Consider the following 25775-nt stretch of genomic DNA (forward strand, 5'->3'; position numbering starts at 1 on the left):
TATTCAACAATAAGACCTCATTTACAAAAGGAAATAAGAGGGTACTAAATTTCAGAGAGCATATCGCATAAACTAGGATATGTTGAGGAACTCCCTTGGAGTTCTCAGCTTCAGTGAAAACATTCAAATAAGAAGAAATGTAAATTTCAGATTGGAACTCTGCCCCAAATAATAATATTCAGAGCTTTGTTACTGTGCACAGACCAAAAATACTGCATCATTAAGATCCGCAACATACTTGACTTTTCTTAACGCGTGTAATTAAGAAAATATTTCTGGAAAGCAAATGAATTTGAAATTCAAGTAAGATTAATAGAACAAATACAGCAAATTTACGTTTTATACAATGGTAGCAAGCTGCAGAATAAAAATCAGTAGCTATCATTATCTAAAGCTGTTCATCTAACACCACTGAGAGAAAAACTATTGATACATACTGTACACACATTTTTATCCATGTATATAAATCAAAGGAAACAGCTTCCTTTAAGGCAAGCATATGAAGATACTAAAGCAAGATACAAATTAAATATTCATACATTCAATATTTCAAAATAAGGAATTTGGATATACACATGCATAATTTAAGTTCTATAGTGAAACCTGTCTACAGAGGCCATTTCTACTGTATTTCAACAGCATTGAAACTTGAAATGTACAATGCAGCCTTTCCATGCTGTGTTAAAACTTTAAAGTATATAGTAATTCATTTCAAGCACTAAACATGGAATAAAGGCCACATTATGCACACGGCACCTCTGCAGAGGAACTGCTGCTTTGCCCTATTCATTTCAGCTCTGAAACAGGGCTGTCAGTCCTGCAAGGTGCTTTCGGACTGCCTGAGGTACTCACTGGGAACTGAGGCCAAATAAATAGGCAACTTCAGGAATAAGGTGGCCCTGAAGAGCCCATCACTCAGAATTGACTCCAAGTCAAATTCAGATCCCAGGCACCAGTTTTAAACTCTGTTGAGCTGGTGCCCACAGCTAAAGCCTGAAATTGGCCCCTTACACTGTCCTTATACAGTCACTCAAGCCTCTATAGAATAAAGGTGATATTTCAGACCTTTTTGATTGGCAGAGGAAAGGAACACAAAACCAGGTTTTACACTATCTTGTGCACTAGAAATTATTCTTTATGATCACAGAACCTGGAAGTAGTTTCTGTACAATAACACAGGCATATTAAATTTGAAGAGCTTATAAATTTCTATGCATTCAAAAAACCCTGGGAGAAAAAAAAACCCTTACTATCCATCCACCTTCCTTCCCTCAACATGTATCTCCTTCTGCATGTGTCATCTAAATATACCAGCATTCCTCCCCATGTATTTCAAACCTCGCCACTGAAAAAGAATTCTCCATATGGGTTATTAATGTGAATATTTTATTTTCTTATTAAAAGTTAAATGTATTTAGTTCAAACATCAAAAGCCTCATTTTAAAAACATTCATTTTACTGGGACAAAAATATATGTTAACTTGAAGAATAATTAAAGAATACTTATTAAGGGGAAATAAAACTACTCTATTTCTACACAATTTAAAGCAGACATTTATCTTTGCCCCTTAAAGGTCACTCATTTGATCTTGACACACCTATGAAATCACAGAAGCAAAAGCTAAGTAAGTAGAAAAGTGGTATTAAGGAATATAAAACTAAACAAAATTAGTATCTACATGGTAAATTACTTCATTGAAAACCATCTATGGATTCTGCAAAGAATATACTTTTGCCTTAGAGCTAGTACTTTAATTTTCAAGAACTAAGAAAAAAAAATCAAAACTAGTCAGTAACAATGCAGCGTCGAAAAGCAATAAACTCAAAATTAAGTTATAAATAATTTAAAGCATGTCATGAAGATGTATTAATAATTCATCAGATAAATAATTTACTAAATAATCAAATAAATAAATAATGAAATACATAAATAAATCAGCAAATAAATAATTCTGCAAAATAACCTAAACAATAAGTCACTAAAACAAATGACAAACCTACAAAACTACAATGATTTTCTAAATTCTGAGAGTTTTAAATAAACAAATGTATATAAACTAGATCAATCTTTGGTGGATAGAGAAATATTTTTCACTGCTATTGGTGAATTCCTGATTACACTGCACAAGGATACAATTTTAGATTTTACAAGAGTGCAGTTTTTCCCTTGTAAATTATTAACATGATTGCTACAATACATTCTGCTCTGTATTTTACATGTAATCCCTTTATGTAGCTCATTTTTCCCCCCAAAAAATGAAAATTTCTTTATAACATTCTTAATCCACATATTTCTTTTTTTTTTCTGGGTGCAGTACTTACAACACTGCAATAGCCTTCTTGGTGGTTCTCTTATTGTCTTCTGCAAACCTTCAGAAGTTTTGCTGCAGGGGAAAAACAAGTAGAATAACCTTAATTATTACAGATGGTATCTCATTCATTAGCAGATGACAACATTTTATTTGAAAGCACAAGAAAAGCTGTTTTATAATTCTACAAAGCAACTTAATGTGAAACAACCATTACAGTTTGCAGACTACCGAAAGTTTTTAGAAGTCTTTGGTGGAACGAGTTCAAGCAGACTGAGGCCTGTTTCTTGTATTTAAGCTGACACACAATCTGTGCAAACTGGCACTAATTCAGATGTAAAGACAAACCACAAGAAGGACAAAATACTTGGCTGACATCTAATGTTGTCCTTGATTTTGGAAGTTCATAGTCCTTGAAAGAATACAGTGAGATCATTCAATATCCACTATCTAAGTACATTCACAATTTAATTAGAATACTGCACTCCAAAGCCAACATTGGTACCACAAAGGTCAAAATCCACTCTTCTCCTCAATCAATTTTCAGTCTCCATTTATTTTAATGAATAATACTGACAGTCACCACAGCTTTCTTCAAAGTGGTACTCTGTAAATACAGCAGTTGAAGAAATGTGCCACAAGTGTAATCATGCTACCAACTTTTATCTGTTCAGTCAAAAAGGTTTATTCGCTTTCTTCCGTAACACACATTACACACAGGAACGAGCAAGACAGCTTTAGAAACCATGCTACTGACATGGATTCTTTATCTCTGTATGGACTACAAAAATGAAGGAATACACCAAACCTGAAGTTATATGTTGTATATATGCATGTTTTTTTGCTCCTCATTTCAAAGGAAGTCAGTGTGCAGCGTTGTTTCTGGAAGCAGTATCTCAAATTGCTGATGGTGCTGCTGTATTTCAGCATTTAAAAGCATAAAGGATAATTTACTCTTAAAACTACCTGGGCACATTATATTTAACAAGTCTCAAATTCTCTTTAGGGATTATAATAAGAAAACACTTTGCTTAATCATAAATTTTATATTTATCTTGGCTAAACAGCCTCCTTTGGATAGACTGCCATGTTTTGTCAAGAAAAATCAACACAGTGGAAATGAAGTACTTGTTCTGTTGTGTGGTCATTCAAAAGAGTATGTAGAAGTAATGTAAATGTGCACCAGTGCTGCTGATAATTTCACGCTCTCGTACACTCATTTCAATTTGCTTTAAAAAGGACTATTCCTCCTGGCTAAATATAGTCATCATGAAAAAGCATACCTCCCCTTTGAGCTAATAACACTGCAAGCCTCAAGACACAACAGTACAAAAACTTCTATATTTTAAGGAACCTGGAGCACTTTCTCCTCACAGTATGTGTTTCTGAAGTGGGACAAATGAGACTGGGTTTTTTTATTAAAGTATTCTCATTTAGTGTACAGATTTCTCTTTGAAAATGGCAATTCATTCCCACATCACATCTCTGAATCCCATCCAGCCCCCCCAAAAATCATATATATCCCAAATGTTTCTTTTTAAAAGCAATGGGTTATTGTAAAAGCAGCCTACACTGTCACACATTAAAGCATTCTGAGGATTACTGGGACGTGCAATGGCTCTGGAGGTTCTGGAATCAGAACTTCTACAGGAAGAACCATTTAGTCACAGAGCATTCATCTGCAGCTTTGGAGCCTCTGGAAGCAGCGATTTTTCACCAATGAGTTACAGTAGAACTAAAACTGTAATTACAGTTACTGATGTCTTAAACCCAAATTTTTTCCTTTTAAAATTTACTCATTTTTTTATTACTTTCATGTTTAATTTGGGTTTCTAATCTGCGGTTACAGAACTCACCTCCCCACACAACTACTTCTGTCTAAGGTGGAGGGCCATAATTACCTGCTCAAACAAGACATGTAAATCATTAAAAGAGAGACCCATGCCAGCCAATGGCTTGGGATACTGCCACCTTTCCTCCACTTGCAATCACATGCAAATTCCACCCTACACAAGAGACAAAGACAGAAACTGAATTTGGCTCCTTTCCTTTCTTCTCCCAGCTGGTCCTCCTCCCCCTCCAGTCCTCAAACATCATACAGGTGCCTTACATCATGCAGATCATGAGGAAGATGTGTCAACAGAAAACTAAAGCAGAAGGCACTGATGTTCAGGTGTACTTCACTGAGAAGAACAGCAAAAAATCAAGTAATCACGTGCATTCTCTACTCTGCCCAATCTGGGAAGCTGTGCCACAACACAGAGGCTCCCTTCCTGGCACTCAAGTTAATTTGGGTGGTAATTCAAGGAACTGGACTGTACCCCACACATAAGAACAAATTTCAAATATTTACAATGGCAAAATTATAAATCACGCCCATAATAAAAGGACTGAGCAACAAAGCTGTTTCATTTTCCTCCTTTTGATATTGACATTATTAGAAAGTTTCTTAGTTTGAAGGCACAAATCAGACCAAAAGAAACCACATACGGCTGCTTGCTTCTTTTGAATATAGGAAATATAGGAATATAGGAAACTAGGAAATATAGGAAACAGAGAAATTTTAGAAAGAGATTGCCATGTAACATCAAAATTTAGGTTTTTTTTTTTTTTAATACTCAGGAGTAAACACAGGGAGAAAGAAAAAGGCTGGACAGACCTGATTAACTAGATTATACTAATGTAAGGTGCTGGCCACTATATTCTGACCCACTTTTCAAGGATTCCTGGAATTGTTATAAAGTTACACAAAATACTTAGCATTATCAACAACAAAAAATGAAAGAAACCTGCAATTGTTTATAACAACTTATAAGTTTACATACAAGTTTTCATATAAGAACTTAAATAATGTATAAAGATTTCAATACTAGAAGGTTCATTCTTGTATTCTTGTGCCACAATTTCCTCCTTCTATTTATTACAATTGATCAATTAAAGATTATCTGTTTGGCTCACTTCACATAGAAAGATACTTTTGTGACGCAGTACAGTACTTCATAAAAATTTTTAATGTATCTTATTTTTTAAATAATAAAAAGTAAAAATGTGGTTTTTTTACATATTGATAAGTCTAACTAAAAACTGTAAAAGTAACTCAGTCTTACAATGTTATAGGATAATTTTGAGTATGTTCTTGGTAAAAACTTTGAGTATTTCTGAATAACTTTTTAACCAGCTTCTTCCAATTGTCTCTAAGGTAAAAATCAATACTAAAATATTGAAACAGCAAAATGTTAAATCCCAAACTACTGAATTAACTCCTATCAATACAAGACATAGCTCATTTGACTGTTATGACCCACATTTCCTAGTCGATTTTTAGATAAAAACAAGCAGATTACCAGCAAAGGTTTATCTCAAATTCCCACATGTACAGCATGCCACATTAAATATATGCAAATCAACCTCTTTCTCCTCTACTTTTTTTGAGCTGACAACTCATATGACCTGAAGCCATGGTTAACGATTACAATTATTTGACTTTCATATTTATACAATCAGTCATCAGATATGCATGTTAATTGATTTTAACAGATAGTTTTGTATTCTAATGATCAACGGTAAGTGTACACTTTACCAACTTCTTGATTTATAAGAAAATAAAATTTATATCAGTTTTCACAATTAACCCTTCACTGTATTGATCTGCAGTATTCAATGGGACCTTTTCAATAATATGTTAACCTGGAAGCAATCCAAACTAAGAAATTTTAATTTTGTTATCAAAATTTAATTTTCAAATTACAGACACTCTTCTATTGTGTTTAAAATTTATCTAAACAATGCACTCTGAATTTATTAGAATTGATGAAAGATAATTTGTACTTAATTGTACTGGGCAAACAAGTAGTTTGCAGTTATTTAATATTCACATTGGCCACTTAAAAGTTCATTTCTCTTTTTCAATGAACCTTAGTCATGCATTCCTAGATTTCAATAAGCCCCCATATGTCACATATACGACACAGTAAATTACATTTAAGGCCCTTATTTTTCAAGTTACATACTTAAGGCCAAAGGGTTCCTCGGTTGTCATCACTAAATATATTAAGTGAACTGTTTTGTTTTGGTTTTTTACATGGCTGAAAATTTAAACTTTGCAATTAAAATTTTATTTTGGATGCCCTATTTCTGGAAACATAAAATAGGAAAAAAATAAAATAAAAAATTGCACACATTTTCAAGTGAAGAATTTACTATCTTCCAAGATTATACAAAGTGCAATCATTACCTTCCACAATTAATAGTTGTTGTTCTTGATGTCTATTCATAAAAAAGAGTGGATATTGCATCATACTCTCAAAGATCAGATCATGTCTGGTTCTGTATAAGGGCTCTCCCAATTTAGGCCTTAATTGCTGCTGGACTAACTGATCATGCACCAATTTTGATAAAGCAAGAGCTGCTGGATCCCTTTCTCAGCATATTTTAATACCAATATAGATATTTTAATTTCTGCAAAATGCAGAATCTTTCCATTTTCTATTAATAACTGAATGAGCTGCAGAGGCAATTCAGCTTTTATTCAGGTGAGCTTTATACACTGTAAGTTCTGCTACTATTCTCTTTTTGTCTGGTAGCTCCAATGAATTTCAAACGGATTTATGCACTATAAGATTCTGAGACATTCTCTACAACAAAAAGGGACACTAGCACACTCATGTAGATACACCATGCTTATTCAAGTCCTTGCAATGGACCAGGAACAGAAGAAACTCAAAGTCACATTGCATAACCATGAATAAGCACCTTAACCCCTAAAACACTCTTTAATGGACTTCTCTGATTTTAAAAACATCTTGATTTCACACTGAACATAATGAGAAAGTTAGTGAATATATGACGGGATTTTGTTGCTTACTTAATAGCTGTTTTCCTTAAACTAAGGTTTGCCAGCATGACAAATACCAATAAGGCAAATAAATTCTCTTCAATCTTTCCCTTACTGGGAAACAACTTCTTGGCCTTCAACAGATCTTGGTTTTAATTCTGAACATAATGAGAAAGTCTGCAGGTCTGCAAAAGGAAGAAATACATTCTACTATAATCACTAACCCCATTTAAACACCACAGATATAAGTGCAGAAAGAACCTGATTTTTCTTCTACAATTCAGTGCTATGAGTTAACCACCTTAAGGTGGTTCACTGTAAGGTTTATAACTTTTGTAGCTGAGGCAGACCTTAAGATAAATGGAAAGGAGAAATAAAGATCCTATACTTATATGTGAAACTCCAATATAATCAGCCAGAAGAAAATATAAGACAAATATGCTAATAAAATCCACATATATATTTTACATGTAAATATCTAATAAACTTAGAAAATAGATACAATTCCTAATTTCTTAAAATGTTTTCTATCCCTGCTTCTCTTTGAACTTGACTGCTAAAATTACAAACCTGGTAATGTCAGCTATGAAGAAAAAGAAGTAAAATTTAACAATTACTTATGAGCTGACTGAGCCAAAGAAGTCCTGATCTGACTAATAAATATGGCACATTCATTTACACCACAGTAAATGGGGTTACACCAAGCTGCCAAATAGTCACTAGTGGGGTTCTTCAAGGCTCCATTTTAGGCCAATGCTCTTCAGTGTCTTCATAAATTATTTGGATGCAGGACTCAAATGTATACTGAGTTTGCTGACAACACTACATTGGGAGGAGCTGTTGACTTCTTCCATGGCACAGAGGCCTTGCAGAACCATCCTAGCAAATTGAAGGGCTCAGCAATCACCAGCTGAATTGCAGTTTGGAATCTGCAGCTGGGACAAGCAGCCCTGGATGTATGGAGAGACTGGGGAATGAGAGGCTGGACAGCAGCCCTGTGGAAAAGGACTGGGGGTCCTGGGCAGTGGTGAATGGAATATGAATCAGCAGTGCCCTGGCAGACAGAAGGGGCAACTGTGTCCTGGGGTGCATCCAGGCACAGTATTGCCAGCTGGGCAAGGGAGGGCATGGTCCTGTTCTGCTCTGTGCTGGGGTGGCCTCATCTTGAATACTGTGTGCAGTTTTGGGCACCACAATAGAAGAAATATAAAGCTTTTAGAGAGTGCAGAGGGCCACAGGATGCAGGGTCTCGATGGGAGGACACACAAAGAGCAGCTGAGGTCACTTGGTTTGTTCAGCCTGGAGGAGACTGAGAAGACCTGCAGTTACAACTTCCTTGTGAGGGGAAGTGGAGGAGCAGGCACTGATCTCTTCTCTGTGGTCACCAGTGACAGGACCTGAGGGAATGGCCTGGAGCTGTGTCAGGGGAGGTTTAGTCTGGATATCTGAAAAATGTTCTTCACCCAGAGGGTGGCTGGGCATTGGAACAGGCTCCCCAGGGAAGGGGTCACAGCATTAAGCCTGACAGAGCTCGAGAAGCATTTGGACATCACTCTCAAGTACATGATGACACTCTTGGGGCTGCACTGTGCAGGGCTGGGAGTTGGACCTGATGATCCCTGTCGGTCCCTCATAACTCAGAATATTCTCTGATTCTGTGATTCATTTAAGTTACAATTTATATAAACATTTTCACAAGATGCCTGAACCTAGATAAAAAGTACAAACAAAAGAAAATACTGTTTACCACTCACTATTTTTAAACAGTATGTTAATTGCTCATCTTGAAGACTGACGATTAAAAGTAGCATATGATTAACAATATTCATTGTATTTACTAAAAACTGAGAGGAAACAAAGAATAGAAAGCAATTGGTGATACTTCCTGATGACAACTTTAATATGAAGAATTGCAACTACAATAAATTCCACAGTTAAATGTTAAATTAAGGCTATGTGTAGAAATAAGACCAATAAAACACATTCTGGGAAATGAGAAAATAGTGTACCTAAAGAATGTCCAGTTCTAAGACAAACATGAGTTCAGGGATTGCAAGCGACCATCCAGGCCACTAAAAATATTAACGGGATTTTGACAGGGACAGCTGAGTGAAAAAAATCTGGAAGTTCAGCATCAGTGGCTTAGTATCCAACAGTCTACACATAGTCACAAATGTGAAGCTGAATCCATGAAATATAGAAAACCACTTACTATACTGCCCCTGTTACACAGTAATGTGTCCTCTGGCACCATTTCATGCAGAAGAAATATTAATGAAAATGGGTACATTGAATACAACTAGTAGCTAAGCTTAGTTACCCATATCCACAGGTGAACATATTTGATCAGATATGATCAAAAATTATCAGGGATAAGGGGCTTCCACTGTCCTTGATGTAGAAAGTATAGTCTTTAGGATGTTTTGTTAACTTCATACCAAAAATATTTAACTACTTTGCAACTCACTGTATAACCTCAATAAAGAAAAAATATATTCTCAATCAGCTGCATCAATTCCGTACAGCCATATGGGGTCCAGCAAAGGTGCAAGGCATGGAAGGAAAAATACCAAAAAGTAGGAACAGAGGGAGGACAAAAGAAAATATTGATCATTTTGATGACAAGTTTATCTAAGTACACACACAGGTTATCTAGATGCGATAAAAATCACATTCATAAAAACCCTAAGTGTCAATTTATGAAATAGAAACATTATACAACCTCCAAGACGTTTCATTTCTACCAATACCTGCCCTCCCTAAATGTCACTCTATTTTATCATGGTGACTGAATTACAATGGACTTGATAACGTTAAAAAATAGATTAATAAGAATGACACTAGTTTGCTTGCATAAAACCAGCCCACTACTTGGATGCTGCCTGTCTATAACAAAGTGGCACATGAACACTGCTTAAGTGGCCAAATGCCTCTTCTGACATGAAGACTCCTTTTGAGACTCCCAGTGTCACCAGGAGAACTATGCCTCATGGCACCCAAATGAACAAAACATAGAAACTCTAGTGCTAAGAGAAATGAAAGGCTGCACAGTTTCTCTTTGAGCAAGTAACTATTTTACACAGAATCATCAAGTTACCGAATGCAAACCACAGCAGAAAACTGCTGCAAATTTCAATCCTGTTAGAGGATACATGAATTTAGGGAAGAAGATGGAAGTATTATAACTGTCGGGCAAAATTGCTGGGTTTTATTTTAAACATGCTTAAACTCAACGTTTTAACTTAAACATTTAAGAGTGATTTTAGTCTGAAAGTTTTCCATCTCTTGCCACCTGAAACTGGCGATCCAAATGTCTATAATAGCACATTTGAAATGCTGAGTTATATTAATCTCATACTAACTATAGCAGTTCAATTTCAACAAATTTCTCAGGGTTTTTGCATATTGCTGAATAAATGACTCTGGAATTAGCTTACTTTTCTTGGAGGCATTATATGAGATTATTTCTTAGTCTCCTCCTCTTTGATTTAGTACACATCTTCAGATAATTTATTAATGTTCTGGATATCTCATTCATCATCTATTATTACTAGTGTCATAAATTAGAGGAATGGAACAAAGCACTGGACTATATGCTTTTTCCACATTCATCAATAAAACAGCTTCCTCCGTTAGCAAACACTCTGTAAACTAGTTGGTTTATCCACTAAAATGAGATTAGGAGCAGTTTTTTAACTCAAATCCCAAAACAGATTAGATTTATAGTATAAGAGGCTATTAATGAAATAAAAATCAGAGCTTCACTTTAAAATATAAAAGGGTAGAAATAGCTGGTCTTCACAACACAAAAGCAAATGTCAGACATTGCTATATCTTTTAAAATACTCAGATGAATTAGAAGGCTGATGAATGCCAGTTTTACCTGGAAAATGGATTAATTGTTAAAAATGCTATAATTTTGTCAGCATACTGTAGAACAGTAAAGACAAGGAAAGATTCAACTAACAGAAATTTAAATGTCAACATTGAAATCAGTAGTAATATTGCTCAAGAAGAGAGGCTGCCTCAACTGGGGCTAAGCAGGAAAAATGAAATCGCTTGCCTTTTCATTTTTGGGGGGTTTTTTTTGGTGTTTTTTTTTTTTTTTGTTTTTTTTTTTGTTGTTTGTTTTTTGGGGTTTTTTGACAATCTAAACATAAAGGACATTGGAACATACAATTTTGAAAATTTCATAATATTTTCAAGATAATGGATATTAGTGGGAATCCTATAGGTAATACAGTAGTATACTATTCTACATGAAAGAATTCTATTCTATACTATACTATTCTACTTGAAAAGAGACAGAATTAACATTATTATGAAACATTAACTACTGACTTTAAAAGGTCATTATGCCTGTATTAAATTACATATTTGAATTAAATCTCAATATCCAAAAATCAGTATTTGTTGTTTTATGTAGAGATTATTGATATATTTTGTACACATTCACTATTTACATTCCTTTAACTAAATCTCTCATTGAGACAAATTAGTATTTTGCATGATGCAACAATACTGCACTCACCTCTTTCTAACTGTTGAAAATATTTAAACCAGGGTTAGGACTTCATCAATGGAATGAGATATAGAATTTAAGTTCTTATAATATAGGAGACAAGAACTCCACATGTTAGAATGGAAGTGGATAAAATGCTTCCAGCAGCAACTGTGTGTCTAATTTCTACAAGGGAAGAAATTCTTTCATCTTTAGGCACTATAGATTAGATATTTCAGGCTCCAAAATGACCTGAAAACAACAACATTAAAGTTTCCAACTAAATTAAAAGTTTATTGTGCTACCTCTAATTCAGGACCTGCATTATTTTCTTTATAGAGCCTTCAATAGCTGTAGCAACTGATGATTAAAAAACATACTTGTACCAATGTCTTTTAAAGCTAGTTCAACTGAACACAGTTACACTCTCCTATAGTTACAGCAAACAGTGGAACAGAAAATTAACTACATGAGCTGCACCTTTTGTTAGTCTCCAGCTTGATCAGTTTGGCAATGATCATACCTCTTATTTAATCTATAAAGGCAGTTTGCCATCAAAAAGAACCTTATGATGAAAATAAGTAGTACGCTCTTTGTATTACAGTGCACTTGGTTTGAGGACTGACATAAAGGGGAGAAGCCAATCCCTCCTCTGATTGAGAGCAGCCATTTGCACTCTCTTATCTCTGCCTCACTTCAGATAAAAACACACACTGTCAGGGAAATGCTAAATGCTAATCTTCTCTCTCACAATTACAATATTTACCCATTAGTAGGTCCCATGAATTCCATTTTCAGTCTTGGTGAGTTTCTAATTTCCACAATGGGAAACTTAATTAGACAAGAGACTATAAGCAAGTCATACCCAAAATGTCCAGCAGCAATCTATAAGTAACAGTTACAAGAGAACTCTGGGGGAAAAGGACTTCATTGAATCTGATCTCCCACGCCAATGCAACTGCTCTGCAACTGAGGGAGCAGTCAAAAAAACAGAAGTGTTGGCAATGGCAACATCTCCTCATGCAAGAGTTTTCTTGACTTAGTGTTTCCAAAATATCTGAGATTTTTTTCCCTTCCTGCCATTTTGTTCACTGAGTGAAAAACTTATTTTTGCATGAATTCTTAACAGAAGCTCAAATCAAGGAACATACATGGTTAATTTATGTCAGATCAACTTCAATATATTAACCTTGGGATGCATGGAAGAAGGTTTTTCTTTTCCTCATCCCAAAGAGATTATTACTTCCTTATCTAAAACTTTACAACAAAATCCCAGCGAAGAGTAACTGCATTATTTTCCAGATAAATAAGCAGGTAACCTGTTCCATACTCTGAATACACAATTTGTTGGTGATAGATTTTAATATTAATTAATAACTGTATAAAAGTACTGAAAAATCATGGAAAAAAATGTCGTAGCCCATCCCATATGGAATGTGGAATACAAGAATCAAATTTCCTTAAATAATTATGCCAACATAACTTTCCTTTAACTCTTGCTACCTAATTCTCATAACCTTCAGATTTGCTAAAAATACCAATTAAGAATAGACAGCATGTTGAATAGACAGCAACTAACCACCAAGAAGTAAACAAAAAAAAAATTCTTTGGTTAGAATACAGAACAAAAAATCAATGGAATCTTGAATTAAATAATTTTCTCTTTTTAGGTTTACTTTTATTGTAGATTCTCCAAGACACAAAGTTCTGTCTTCTTTTTAACATAAGATATCCAGAAGGCTTCAGATATTTACATACCTGCTAGATAGGAGCACTACTTGTAAATGTTGACTCTTGATTGTAAGGGACATCACTGTTGCATTCTCTAATTAGAGAAATTACATGAAATTTAAACCTTTGCTTCTCAGCAACACCATATCCTCTAAATTGTACTAGTACAGTTGAGTACCTATTCTCAGACATATTTTTAAGCCCTGTATGTTAGAACATTTGTTCATCATGTATGATCAGAAGCACATGTGGTCCTCCTGCAATTATCTAAAACATTTATCACTGGGACAAAAGGCCAAGCAGGACACTTGAAATCCTGTTACCACAAAGCAGTGGTTAAATGCAAGAGAACTGGGAAGATGGCACTGCGAAGCAAGCAGACAGGTAGCAGTGGAGGGCCAAATCTGACAACACCAGGACCAAAGACAAACCCTTCCATAGGCGGCTGTGAAACTAATTTCCTCAACTCAATTATTACCACTAGTAAAGAAGTTTACTACAGCTACGATTTTACAACTGTTAAACCAGCGCTGCTAAATTCAGAATCCACTAAAAACACACTACAAATTGTAGCAAAGAAATAGGGCTTGTTTACTCCTCATTACAGTGTCAGTGAGTCAAAGAGCTGATTCTAAACAACAAAAGCCTGACAAACGAAAATGCCGCCAGCTCTGTCAGACTCCTGGAAGAGAAAGTCAAGGCTCAAATGATTGCGTTGATCTTTGACTGAAACTGTAAAACAAGTCAGTTTCTTCAAAGCCAAACATAACACTGAAGCCAACAATAAGGAATGTTTTAGTTTTTTCCACACAATGAATTTTTTGATGTCATGAGCTCTGGAAGTTTTTAATCACACTAAAAAAGCATTAGCAAGGCAAATGTACATGACCCAGGCCCATAAGCAATCATTGGACTGGTTTTCCTAACCTTATTTTTTCTTCTCTCACCTAAATTCCAGTATCAATTCTTCTTAATAATAGATATTCTCAAATTTTGAACCAGCTTTCAACCCACATTTTCTTTCACTCTCTACATCTGAACAATAATTCATATTTGTTCACTGACTAAATTCCAGACTATCTGTATTTTATTAGTCACATGGAAATTGGAGTGCTACCCACAAGACTTCAAGACAAAACACTTCACAGACACAGATCAGAATCAAAAATTTATCCCATTTAAATACTAACAGCCTTAAGACACATGACTTTATGCTTTTAATTTAAATAAAGGTAATTGAAAATACTGTGCTTACCGTTCAGAAGTGATTCTTAGTAATCCTTCCTGAACTCCTGAGTCTCAGTATGACCACCTATATCTTACATAAGTCTCCTCATTCCTTTTGTAAAAAGTCTACATTCACTAAATGCCTCTCAATGTATGTTTCAGTTAATTTTATAGCATATTTATTAAGATTTCTGCATAGTCATTAAAAATCAGAATCATCACTGCTTACTTTCTAATTTTTGTCATAAATTTATTTGAAGTAAAACTTTAACCCATAAAAAGGAAACTAATTTTTAGGTACTGCAGACATCATAAGCCCCTTAGAAGAGTAACAGCAGAAATTAAGTTAATGACTGGAATCTGAGCCAGAAACACTGGACAGACAATAGTTTAATTTAACTGACTGCTGCACAATGTCTTCTTCCACCTCTCACCTCCAGTAAATTTATCTTGATTGTAACTATATTGGTCAGTTCAAGTTTGTTTAGCTGCAGGTCTTTCCATCACTGACATCAACAGTGAAGTCACTCAGGACTTACAAGTACAGATCAATTTTGTCTTCCTGGAACAAATCTTAAGCATCCAGAAACTCAGGACCCCAATATTTGACTTCAGGAACTAAGTGCTTAGGAGGCATCTGGAAAGTAATGAATTACTTCACTTAGCTGTACCAGCACTTTATTATCCATTTTACGTAAGAATTCATAATGAAAACAAACGTATTGCTTGGCACGGAGCAAAACCATGCAGACAACCAACAGATATTTCCTCTGACCCCCTGATCAATTAATTTTGGTAAGAGAGACAAACGCCTTCAGAATAGCAGAGAAAGACAACAGAATTCCTCTAAAATGATAGAAACAGAAAAGAATATATACTGTGAAGAAGTGAACAAGGTTTTAACAATAACTTGCTGAAGTAATTCACAGTACCACTAGTAAAGCTGTTTTCAGTAATGTACAGCATGCTACACAATACTTTATGGTAAAATAATTTCATGACATCATATGCTTGCCAGAAAAAGATGGCATAGGCTACCTATCCAGAATGCTTGCCATTACAAACATTTCATTTCAACAGAATAGAATTGTTAAGGTTGGAAAAGACCTTTAGGATCATCAAATCCAAACATTAACACTGCCAAACCTACCAAGTTCCCAAGTGCCACATCCACACATCTTTTAAATACCCCAGGGATAGTGACCCAACCATTTCCCTTGGGAGACTACTTCAGTGCTTCACAGATCTTTTGGTGAAAAAATTTTTTCTAAAACCTAATCTAAACTTTCCCCAGCACAACTTGAGGGTGTCCCCTCTTGTTACCTGGAAAGAAGACTAACCTCCACCCACACACAACTTTTTTTCAGGTAGTTGTAGCGAGCAATTAAGCTCTCTTGAGCCTCCTTTTCTAGAGCCTAAATAACCCCAGCTCCCTCAGTCACTCCTTATGCACTCCAGACCCTTCACCAGCTTCACTGTCCTGGACTTATTCCAGACCTCAACGTGCTTCTTGTACACAGGATTCGAGGTGTGCCCTCACCAGCGCCGAGTGCAGGGGGACAATCCCTGCCCTGCTCCTGCTGGCCACACTACTGCTGATACAGGCCAGGATGCCAGTGGCCTTTTTGGCCACCAGGGCACACATTGGTTCATGTTCAGCTGCTGTAAACCAGCATCCCCAGGTCCTTTTCTTCCAGGCAGCTTTCCAGCCACTCTGCCTCGCCTGTAGCACTGCCTGGGGATGATGTGACTCAATGGCAGGACGTGGCACTTGGCCCTTTTGATCTCAGACCATTGGCCTCAGCCCATCAACCCAGCCTGTCAAGATCCTTCTGCAGAGCCTTCCTATCCTCCAGCAGATCAACACTCCTGCCCAACATGGTGTCAGCTGCAAACTTACTGAGGGCGTACTCCATCCCCTCATCCATATCCTTGATACAGGTATTAAACAGGGCTTGCCCCACTGCTCAACTCTAGGGACACCACTGTGATTTGTCACCAGCTGAATGTAACTTCATTCATCAGCACTCTCTGGGCCTGGCCAGCCAGCCCATTTTCACCCACTGAAGCATCTGCCTATCCAAGCCACGAGCAGCCAGTTTCTCCAGGAGAATGCTGTGGCAAACAATGACAAAGGCCTAAAGTCTAGGTAGATATCATCCACAGCCTTTCCCTATCCAGTAAGCAGGTCACCTTCTCATAAAGAGAGATCAGGTTGGTCAAATAGGACTTGCCTTTTCATAAACACATACTGGCTGGGTCTGATCATGAGGTTGTCCCATACATGCCATGTGATGGCACTCAAGACAAATACTTTAAATTTACACTTTTTAACCTTAAATTTGCACATACAATGCAAACAACACATACTATAAAAAGAAAATAGCTCACCTAATGAGATCAGTTAAAATCCAAAATCTAAGCACAAAGCCAAGTCAACCATAAACAGCAGGAATAATGCCCATGTAATTTTTATATCTTGTATTTACCAATCTTCAATACTTTTACTAATGTAAAATACATAAATACATTAGAAAATGTAATGTGAATTTAGTATTTTTTTATTGTACGGGATTATCTTCAGGGTCAAAAGAGTTCTACTCTGAATACAAATTTCATGTGATCTTAAAAAGAAGAATTAAATCTGCTGTATCTCTGTCTACTAGTCACATGACAAGACAATGTGAAGCTTAAATCATTCAAGAATTATCAAGATAGCTGTGTATTTAATTATTAGTCAGTAACCATTCAAAGCCCTAGTTATTCATTCACCCTCCTTTATTCCACATGCTGAACTAGATATTCCTTGAATAAAAATTCCCACTTCATTGACTGTAAACCTGATCAAATGAGTAAGATGCAGAATTAAAACTAAGATACAAAGTTCTTAATAAATGCAGATCTAATTTACTTCTGTGAATTTCAAAACTTTGTTGTGGTCTCACAGTTCAAATCTATGAATGGACCATTTCATCAACTGTAATACAGAACCAGCTGCCATAATATTGCCTTTATCCACAAATCAGTCACTGAGGTCAGCAATCCCCAACAAGCAGACTTCAGTTTAGAATCACAGAACTATACAATATATTGATTTGGAAGGGACCCACATGGATCACTGAGTCCAACTCCTGGCCCTGCACAGGACACACCAAGAATCACACTATGTGCTGTCCAAACACTTCTTGAACGCTGCCGGGCTTGGTGCTGTGACCACTTCCTGGGGAGCCTCTCCCAGTGCTCAACCACCCTCTGGGCAAAGAGCCTTTCCCTGACAATAACTGCAATCCAACTACAGGACTGTGGGAAATTCCTAACAACCTATGGCAGCACTACCAGCCTAGGTAAAGAGAGCCCATGTGGAGAACAGAACAGTAATTCTTGGGTTTTTTTCCCATGTACATTTTGATGCTGTTTAGGAATGGCAGCAGTTTTCCGGCCTGAATGCTCCAGACACCTTCGTAAGATCAAGATTCATCGAAAGCAAAGAGATAATTTGCTTATAATACTATGCATATAGATAAGGTTTACATATCTGATACAGAATTCTAAAATGCTTATATGTATGCACAGAACTTCTTATACCGACTAAATATTGAAAATCTCCCAGCACCTACCATGGCTTTATGAAAGACATGTAAATGGAAAAATAAACAACTTCTCTTTTTTTTAGTTCTCAAGAGAATTAAGAGAACAGGCAGTACTTGAAGCACATTTCATGAACTGTCATAAGCAAGACATATTGACTGACATAAGATTCACCACAGCTGAGTGGTCAAATATGCATAAGTACATGTATGACTATTTCAATTAATGAATGAAAAACATTTTTGCTAGTCAGCAACACATTACCAATTGGCCTTATACCAACCTTACTGAACATTAAAAAGTGTGATAATCAGGTGTATAATGAAAAAGTCAAAGCAAAAAGAGAATTCAGTTTTGGGCAGAACATGATCAGAGGACATCCAACTGGACAAAGTGAAGGTGACTGTTTTAAGCCATGTTGAGTCTAAGACTTGTACTGTGCATAGTCAATAGACTGGCACTAAATTCAGATGTATCTATTCCAACCTAGTACAGTATTGGGGTTTATTTGCTTATACTTGGTGACACACATTTCCTTTTAGATTTCCTGCCACATGTCATTTGGTGGGATCACAACACACACAATGGGGCAGACACTGAGGAGCCTCTCATGGTTACCAACAACTTGTCCTATTTCTGCATAAAGGCATTTCAAATTGAGGTTAAAATGGGCAGAGGGAAACAAAACTTCAGCTTCAATCTCACCTTATCATTCCCTCTAGACCTAGAGCCATTCCACCATCAAGATGCAGCTGCATTACTAATAAGGGGCAGCTAACTCAATGTCAGACCTTCTAAATTTGAGAGGTCGCAAAGCAACTCTCCTCAAGAGACCAGGTCGGGTAGGACACAGGAAGTTTGAGTGTTTTTTTATTTAGGTTTTTTCTTTTATCACAGTATTAACAAAATAATTAGTCTTTCAAGGACTGTTGTAATTTAAACATGCCCATGGATGCAGTAATGCCTAGCACAGCTCAGGGCAGTCAGATGATCTGAGACCAGCTGTCATAGACAACAGAGGTTATAGCAGGGTGTTGAACTTTGAGCTCTTGCTCTAAGACAGTCCACTTCAGAAACACTGAAGAAGACAGATGGCACAGCTAGAGCTCTGAAAGGAATGTATGAAAGCAAATGTCCAGCATGGAAGATAAGCCATTTCTCACTTATGCAAGATGACAGATACTACTTAGATTTTTTTTTTCATTTGTTTACCTGTACAGGCAATTAGAAAGTCTACTTGCATTTCATTTTCACTTCACTGTTGTCTTTTGCCTGTGACTTCAAGTCACTGTATCACATGGCGGCAGGGACTTTGAGAGGAATTGACAGTTTCTAAGGCCTCAGCCTCAGAAAAAGGCAAATGTCACATGAAAGTAAAAATACTTTGAAACATTCAGTGAAGTTAGTGAAACTATGAAGTGTATCTCAAGTTACAGAAAAGAGGTTAGTATATCAAGAGGGACTACACAGAAAGTCACAGTATCCAGTGGATGCTATAAACAGACATAGCAATGAATCATGACAAACCCATTACTAGCTACTAAAACAAAATTTTTGAATTGACAGTGGTTTCAGTTCCTTCAAAACTAAGCAAAATGAACAAGAATAAAATTGGCATGGCCATAACATTTCACCAAGCAAAATTCTTAACTGTAGACAGGAATTAGCCTCAAGTGAAATGTCAGGTAATTTACTGCTGTCAGTTCAGGATACACTGCAATGATGAAATCATTGCAAAATGTAACTCAGGACTTTGAAAGATAAATTCTTTCACATTGAAAAAATGAAACTGCTACCCAAGCTTCACTTACCCTGAAGTTAGCCTGAATAGTAATTTTGAGAGTTGTCTGGTCAGGGCAAGTAAGAAACATTAGCTGAAATACCGTATTAGCAATTTGGAGACTTGTTGGCAACTTGAGTAGTTTTGGCTTTTTTTAGATGAAATAGTGTAGATGGTATACTGAGCAGAAAGAGCGTCAGCATAATGCAATGTACTGCTACAGATATATTTCTTTCCAAACTAAATTGAATGTTTGAGACAAATGAGAAATCCTTGACCACTTTTCCCTCTCACTATCAAATACATCTCTGTTACCATTTTTACCACTCAGGTTCAAAACAAGATCTACATAAGCTTCTCTTCATTTTCCAATACATTCAGATCTCATCTGAAACTTCGTCATTCTTCTTGTTGTTTTGTATAAGACCTATACATATAAGAGTCAACCTTCCTATACATCAAAGATTCCCATTTACCCCACTTACTCATGAGATTTAACTTGCCTCCCAGTCAACTCATGCAGTGTAGTTTCTAAAATGCTCATCCCACTGGTTCCCAAAGTTTTCAGTAAATGTAAAGACAGTTCTCTTGAATGATCAAGCTTCTCATCAGCAATTTTACATTCTTTTTCTTGTTTGCATCTTTATCATTGCATACCACCATACAATAATGGAAGACAACATGAATAAAAACCCCTTTAGAAGCCTGTCTTCCACTGCTACTACAAATACAGTGGGCCAGTACAGTCTACTTCAATACCTAATGCTGTATCTTTACTTGCAGTGTATTTGTTCTTCCCTGCCCGCATTTCTTTTCTACTGAGCAGTTATGTGGCGCTGAGCTGTCTACTGTGGTTAAACCACAACACCACCCTACAATTATTTCTGTTGCAGCTGCATCTCCTCATGGCTTGAAAACACAGAAGCATGTGCTTGACATGCACAAAAATCAGGCAAACAAAATGTTGAGACATACTCTGTAAAAAAAACAAACCAAAAAAGAGTAATGACCAGTTTGACACAACTTCTGTGTCACTGGATTTGATTTTATTCCATGTTTCCAGAAGGTGAAATCTTAAAAGAATGCTAGCTTCTTTCATGCTTATGAAAGTCCATGGCTGCAAGCATTAGCGCAAAGTAGAACTGCAAAGGGAAAGAGGGATCTATGATAAATGCTCTTTGATAAAAAAAAGAAAAAAAAAAGGCAAAAAAAAGTCTATTATTAAGCTTTATACTGAAGGTTTTCCTCTTAAACCCACTGATTTAAGTCCTTGTCATCCACTTTCTATCCACACATTGTTCTTTGTCAAGCTCATTCAGCCTCACCTAGGTAATCCATTACTTCTGGAGGAGGACAGGATGAATCTGAAGATTTTGAGTGTAACAGAAAATGCCCCAAGTATCACTGAAAGCTAATTCAAAACACTGGCAAAAGACTGGCTAGCTGTATTAGGAGGTATCTAACATGCTTAGGGACTAAATGATAATTAACAGCAGCTCTATAAGACCAAGCACTCCAGTCAGCATACAAAAATTATAGCATGAGTTTAACAATACACTTTTATCCCAATCTTGGTAAGATGTTACAAGCAGTAAAATGATGTTCACTCAGCCCACATTTGCCCTCTTCTCAGATAAAATTACTCACAGTTGAAATTATAACCATGACTGATCATACTCTATTACTGTAAATTAATGTAAAAATCTAGTCTCCCCCAACAGCAATGAAACAGCAACAGTCCTAATGCTCTAATTCCTGGCATATGTCAGTTTTGAATACTTGAATACTGACTTACAGAGAGAACTATGTATTTTTCATCTAATATACAAGAATTTTGACAGTTTGTAAAAAAATCACTGATGACCAGAACAAAAACGTTTAACGTAACAAAAAACAAGTTAGGAATTTCTCCAATCACTCAGGCTTCAGAGTGCACAGGAGTGCAATAAAGCAACATAGCATCTTAGCAGGATTTGCAACAGCTGACAGTGCCACTTGGACATTCTGTACAAGTACCTCAATCCATCCCAGCTGTGCAAAATGTCAAAGTGGAGCTCTATGTTCAGTGACAGTAGCTGCTGTCCTTTGCTCCTCTCCACTCAGTTTTGTAAGGACTGAATCTTGTAATAAACAGATTCTGAATTTGTGGGTAAAGACAGCATGATTGCACCAAATAGATGTCTGACATCATCATCTATAGCTATAAAGAATTAACATTAACTTGTATCTGTCTAATACATGCTTCATTTCTTCTCAGGTACTTCATTTCCCACACTTCACCCCAAAGAATATACTTAAGGCTCAAGATAAAAGTTGTAAGAGACAAAACACTGGGTAGCTTTTCCATCTCTGCAGACTGAAGTTTGAAACTCTGTCTTGAAGGTGTGTCAAATGAGCCATCAACTTCAGTGGTCAAAGGCAGGAAGCAAAAGCAATCAGCAAGCTGCTTGTGTCCATATACATTTCTGAAAAATGTGTAGTATGAAAGTGACCATAAGCAACTGGCAATCAACTGAAAATGCAGCAGGCACATCCTATCTTAGACCTATCTAATTCCATCTATCCCTTAAAATCTCTTTCCAATTCCCTGACTTTCAGTGGAGCCTAAACTATCATCTCGCACCTAAATCAAGCAATCTGCAAATCAAGACTCACGGAAGTGTAACGAGTAAGAGTTGGGACTATAGCACAAATTCAAAAATCAAAATACCCTTCTACTAAGTGAAATTGATCCTGAATACAGAAGGTTATCTCTTGAGAAAGGGACCAAGCATACAGTATTTATACTGCCTTATAGTTTTCTTACAAATCTATATCTGAAAGAATTTTCAGTTTGAAAAGATAACTTCCTGAAACAAACTTACTCAAAGTAATACATCAAGTACCAACATAAAATTTCAAAGGGCATTTCACAATGATGTGTTTCTCCAAAAAATTGTGAAGTAAATTCACACACAAAAGCTGAAATTTACCATCATTCATAAAATAGTCTCATTCAATTCTCACTAGCTGCTTCCTTTGAAAGGTACACTTGAAAAAAAAAAATCAACAAGTCCTAACTATAATGCAGACACTTCAACAATCCAGAATGATGAGGTTTTGATTCCTTTGGTTTTATTTCTCAAGGCACCAACTTCTGACTGAATGCTTTAAATGTGTTTTATGCACAATGCACATATTCCACTCATATTTGGAAGAAACCTTTCCACTGACTGGGACATGAATTTCCTCTTTTTACAGGAAGTCAGCAACTTCCTGCCTATTGCACTTTCCTCTGCTTGCACTCACTCATTGTTCTTTCAACCAGTCACAAAAATTAAATTTACAGCTATCCAGATTTTTGCATACTTGAAAATAAAAAAATCTTCAAAATTATCTGCTACATATTTTCTTAAAGCATGGAACCTGGCAGAAACAACCAGTGCAAGTTTTACATACAAATGTGAATCTACAATGAAAATCTACTGCTCGAAGGAGTTCAAATCTTTGTTCCATTAGCCCAGACTGCTCAACACATTGTACATAAAGTTTATGGGGTATAATGAACTTTAAAAGGCATTGTCACAAGCACATCAGGTTTAGTCTGAAAAAACCAAACCAAACTATATAGATATGATAAGAATTGCCCGGTTACACATTTGAATTTATTAACTTCTCCCCAAAATGTGTATATTTATTAGCATCATAGGCTTTAGTGTAAGTGATGTGAAATCAAAATAAGTCAGGCCCAAAGGAGGAGAAACACTATGCTACTGTCTCAGGATTAACTGAAAAACAAGCAAAGCTCCCATATATTTTTTAAGCATGCAGTGCCGACAAAAGTAACAGGCTGTATATTCTGCAAGTGTCAAGTCACTGTTCTGAGAGCATAGATAAGTTTTATAGGAAGCAGGACATACAAAACAAACGTGAGTATCAGCAGAGAGCCACTCATCTCCCCAAAGAAATTAATAATGCCATTATCATTCCCAGCACAATCATCAAGTATCTTATCAGGTATACATTAAGACAAGTGTACTAAATGTTTACTTCGATTTGTCCTATAAGAATTAGATTTATTCTCCTTGTATCACAGAAACTCAGAATTGTTTTGAGTCAGAAGGGATCTTAAAGATCATCTAGTTCCAATCCCTCCAGCCCAGAGCATGGACACCTTTGCCTATACCAGGCTGCTCAGGACCCCACCCAGCCTGATGTGGAACACATCCATGCAGGAACATCCACAAGTCCTCCAGGCAACCTGCTCCAGTGCCTCACCACCCTCACAGTAGAGAATTTCCTGCTAACACCTGATCTAAAGCTACCCTATTGCAGTCTGAAGCCATCACCCCTTGTCCCATTCAATGCATGCCCTTCTAAAAAAATCCCTCTCCACATTTCTTGCAGGCCCCCTTTGGGTCGGGGAAAGCTGCTCTCAGGCCTCCCTGGTGAGCTCTCCTTCCCAGCCACAACAGCCCCAGCTCCCTCAGCCAGACTTCACAGCAGAGGTGCTCCAGCTCTCTGTGGTCCCCCTCGAACTTGCTGAGGTCAGAGTTATATCTTGCTCAAAGTAGATATAGCAGGTTCTCTATTATGTTTACTCTTTCATTCTACTTATCAATTTTTTTTTACATTGCTTACTATTTAACATGTTTAAATTATTTTTCATTTCTTCCATTTAACCAATGCATTTAAAATTTCAGATTTATTAAATATTTTACAATGCACTCCTGTATTAGCAGTAACGAGCAGTATAAAATCTGAGTTTGCTGAATCTTTTCCTTTGAGTTGTTGTTTGGCCTTGACTAAGTCACTTTCCTCTCACTGAAATATATTAATGCTATTTTCATTTATAGATGAAAGGCTCTACAAAAGTACTAAACATTAATCATGAATAACTGAGATAAACTTTAGTTAATAACAAGGTACAAGAAATCAAAGTATCAACTTGACACTGAATCCTCTTATTCAGTTTTATACTGCAAGCAAGCATGCTGATATAAGTATGATAATGAAATAAACATGAAATATACCACCTAAGGCTTGAAAGTCTCTAGTTTTAAAAGAGGTCCAACTTACATGGGAAAGGTCAGTGGGAACACTTACAAAAACTTTTAAAGCACAGATGATAAAAAAACTAGTAACTTTTAAAGAGAATAATATTATTTTTGAAAGAGAATCTGTTGAGGAAGATCTGAAAATATAACTACACTGCAGCTTGTCAGACTTCAATCAGTAAAATATAGACAGATCTTTCACCAGATATAAATGTTTCATTACTTTGAACAATGACAGGTAGGAAAAAAAAGAGGGTTGAGGAAAGAGAGTGCTTATCCACATAATCCTGGATGCAGGAGCCACTGGTCGCATCCACCACTGTTAATGAAAAATATCAGGATCCAAAATACAATCATCTTCATCAACAACACTATGTGAAATAAATGAAGCTACAGAACACAACTAAATGGCCAGCGTGCTGGCAAAACAAACTGCTTGCTGACACATCTAAAGCATAGCAGATAAGAAATTATTATCACTTGCTCATTAAGCTCATCTTTAAGAATTGAGGAAAGAGTGCTGAGCATGACATTGGGGAGGTAGATTATAAACACAGCATTGTAAAATTTGTAAAATACCCACATATTACCATGGATATTGGAAACATCCATCTATAGAAAATTAACTATCAACAAGAAAATTATTATGTCTAACAAAACTCAGGGTCAACATTGTAAACTCTTATAAACTGACAAGAATTTGAGAAGCTCTGTGCTATGGCAGTTAGTCCACAATTGAGAAGTAACTTCAGTAACTTTTAAATGAAGT

The 25775-nt window shown here is 36.3% G+C and overlaps 1 protein-coding gene across 2 annotated transcripts in view; it reads right to left on the bottom strand.

The window, feature by feature from the left end:
• TBC1D5 (TBC1 domain family member 5) overlaps positions 1–25775 on the bottom strand; it is a 317422-nt gene that overhangs the window by 285821 nt on the left and 5826 nt on the right. For both annotated transcript variants that reach the window (XM_058808336.1, XM_058808329.1), the window contains exon 2: positions 2323–2384. The gene's annotated coding sequence lies outside the window, so the exon portion shown is untranslated. The remainder of the gene's footprint in view (positions 1–2322; positions 2385–25775) is intronic.

The sequence above is a fragment of the Ammospiza caudacuta genome, chromosome 1 (genome assembly GCF_027887145.1).
Source record: "Ammospiza caudacuta isolate bAmmCau1 chromosome 1, bAmmCau1.pri, whole genome shotgun sequence".
Taxonomy (NCBI): Eukaryota; Metazoa; Chordata; class Aves; order Passeriformes; family Passerellidae; genus Ammospiza; species Ammospiza caudacuta.